Here is a 3,524-nt window from a genome sequence, read left to right on the forward strand (position 1 = left end):
ACCTCTAGGGCCCGCGCTTCACCTTGGAGTTCTAAAGCACAGTTAGGCAGGCAGAACCTGAAAAAGACAGGAGCCACAGTTAGCATGGGAAGCCTGCTCAGGCAATGCTGGGGCAGCATTTATGAAAAATCGACTGGAAGGGACATCGTAAGACAGAGCAGTTGGCACCGTTGAATTCACTTCTTGCTACCTAGAATTGGTGTTGACGCTGCAAGTTGGGGTCTATATCCATAAAACTTCCCTCACTTTGGATGCCAGGTGCAGGTGGACTTTCCTGGCCACGCCTCTGATTGTTCAGCTATCAGGTGGCAGTCCCCAATCACTAAGTTTGATAATTTGCTAGAATGACCAACAAAACGAAGCAAAATGATATCGGCAATTATTTTACTTTTACATACACAATGCCCATAAGGTGACAGATACATGGTATGTCTCTGGTATATCACATCTTTACCAGTCAGAGAGCTCCACTAACCCTCAATGCCAGCTTTATATCGAGGTCGGATTATATGGGTGTGATTAGGTGAATTACCAGCCTTGAGAGTAAACTCAATCCACACCTTTCCTTTCTTTACTGGAGGATAGCACCAGGTGCCAAGTCCCAAGCCAGAAATTTCACATTGCTAGTCTTTCTTAAGTCTCTACCCTAAAGCTTTGTAGGGGCCTGTCCCGTGACTAGCTTCTTTAGTATAATGAGCACAGTCCTATCACGGGATATTTAAAAATTTGAAATAGAGTTTCAGAAAGAATCCTACAACAAAGACAAGAGGAGTCTTCCAGCGCACACCTCACCCACGGCTACAGGTGCAAATTTGAAAGCCTGCCTTCCTGCCTCTGACTGGGAATGGTTTCACTGTTCGGAGCAGCATTTGGGTGGATAACATGAGATAAATGATAACATCATTTCCTTACCAGCCTGTGAGAACATTTTTATAACCTACAGATAAAGGTGAAGTGTGTGCAGAGCCAGGGGTATAAAATAAGAGAAACAGCTTTGGGCTGTTGGGAAGAAGCCAGATACCTCTAGCCCCGGGGGCCATGCCCCTCATGCTACACAAATTCATGTTGCTTTATAGTTTAGTGGCTGCAGGAAGCCGCAGCGAAGCCAACTCTGAAGGTGAACCTGCTGAATTAGACAGAATGATTCCCAAGACCAGAGGCTGGCTGCATTATATGAAAATGCCTCTCTCCCTGAAAAAAGAGATGGGAAGCCTATGCTGTTGAGGGAAATGATGGCTGGCACGGCAGGGAGGGAAAATAATGAGAAGAAGTCCTTGAACACTTGGAAGAGAAGGTCCTGCCGGGTACCCAAGGCCCTGTGGCTGTTTGTTCTTTCCTGGCCAATGTGCTAGGCAGGAGAAAACTGAAGATCCTCAGATCTGCACAAAAAGAGTAAGAATCCCAAGGTAAGAAAAGCAATTCCCTCCATTAGGTAAGATGCACCTGCCTCTTGACACACAGTGATTATAGAGAGGAGTAAAATAGCTGCCTGCACTCATGATCAGGCTTCAACTTTTAATAATCCAAAAGCCTCCGCTGCAACTTTGGTGGCTGCAAGCCTTCTGTTGCTAATTAAGAGACCATTCTCCAAAATGGTTAAATCTCAAAGCCTTGGCAGATCCTCTGCTAGGGAAATACACAGAATTCCCTCTGTTTATCCCTAGTCGCCATCAGGCACATGTCTGTTAACAGATCTAGGACATAAAGGCGAGGGGCATCAACATTAGAGCATACATCCCTCTTATGTGTGAAGGGGAAGCTTTTATTATGCAATAGAAAGCAGCCAGCATCTTTTCCCTATTATAGTACGTCTGAAATATTATAATGACATCGCTTAAGCGGAGTCACCTGTTACACTCACTGCTATATGTCATCATTAGCCGGTGTGATATAAATGCCACCAGAGAAGGATAAGAGGCCCATCAGGCAAATCATCTGTCCCCAGATGCCAGGGGAAAGTGCTCCCTAACCAGACCTCCCCATGTAGATTGTCAATGAGGGTTAAATGACTGGGGCTGTCAAGTCCCTGCCACTTTCACCCTGAGAACAGCTGTGGTAAGATGATCAGCACACTGGACCAGCGAGGTTTCCTCGCCTTTCCACAGGCACTGTGGTTTTGGTTCCCAGCGGACTTTCTGTTACTGGCACAACCTCTGTCCCATTCCCACACTTTCTTCCCCTCCAGTTTCTTGTCTAGTCAAACCTCCAGGGATATTCTATTTTATTATTTTTTTTTATAAGGAACCTATCCATCCCTAGAAATTATCTGATTGACTTGCTCATCTAGAAATGATGGCGGGTGTCCTTAGCTTTGATATTGATTTCCTCCACCAGACAGAAGAGCCCAGTTGTCTTAGGAATAGTTGTGATTATACAGAGGACTGCTTAAATTCTCCTTCAAAGTGTCCTGTAAGAAATTATAGCTTCTCAAAGGCACAGTTTATCACACGTCGTCAGATGAAATTATGAAGTGTAAACACTTCTTCAGTCAGTACAGTGTGGCATGATGGTAACCAGCTAAATTCCTATTTTTCTCAAGAACAATACATTTAATCCTAGGCCTTGCCTCTTTAATGGTGTAGCTACACAGCCTCCGAGGTTGACAAGCTTTGCCACCAGTTTTGAGGGTTCGGTTTTGTTGATGGTGGTGGCCTTTGACATGTTGGCTGTAACCCGTATAGCTGGGTGACGTCTGTGAGTCTCAGAGCCACTTTTTATGTGTCCAAAGGAGTTGTTTGAAGCAACTTCAAAACCAAGTGTTTATCCAAACGTCGAAATAATAAAGATTTAACATGTGAGCTATGGGGAGACGCCCATGTATCAGTGGTCTTAAAGATATTTTCCTCTTTACATTAACTCTTGTTACATTTGAGAAGAAACTGGGCAGGCAGGAGGGAGTTGCAGTCCTCCAGCTGGGAGTTGTCTGTCATCTCCCAACCTCATGGGCTTCTTTACAAATGGCCCCTTTCCTGTCTTCACTTTTGCAAATGTAAGAAAGTCTCTAGACAGCTAAGTACCAAAGGCTGAGAGCCCCAGCCCATTTTTAGGCCAGTGTTCAGAAGGACAGAAGGGAAAGGTCAGCCAGGTCAGGGGAGCTTTGTGGTGGTGGGACACTGGCCTCTTTCTAAGGGCCACATCAAATCTTTGTCTTGGGAAGGGCAGTCCCCCGAGATAGAGGCCTGGTCTCTGTGACAGGGTCAAGGTGTCCAGATGGATGTGGAAATACAGGCCTCGTGTCAGGAAGGCATGGCAGGCTCAAAGAACCTCACTTGGCAAAGGTGTAAGCTGTTTCCCCTCCTTCCCTCCTTCCTCCCTCGCTCTCTCCTCCTTCCCACTCCATTCCTCCCTCCCTTTCCTTCCTTCCTTTTTATTTTCAATACATCCCCACCATAGTTTCCCTTCCCTACACTCTTCTTTTCCCTTCAGAAAAGAGCAGGCTTCCCAAGGAAATCAGTCAAACATGGCATAACAAGACACAATATGTCTATGCACAAACTCTCATATAAAGTCTGGGTGAGGCAACC

This window comes from Phodopus roborovskii, unplaced genomic scaffold (genome assembly GCF_943737965.1).
Source record: "Phodopus roborovskii unplaced genomic scaffold, PHOROB, whole genome shotgun sequence".
Lineage (NCBI taxonomy): Eukaryota > Metazoa > Chordata > Mammalia > Rodentia > Cricetidae > Phodopus > Phodopus roborovskii.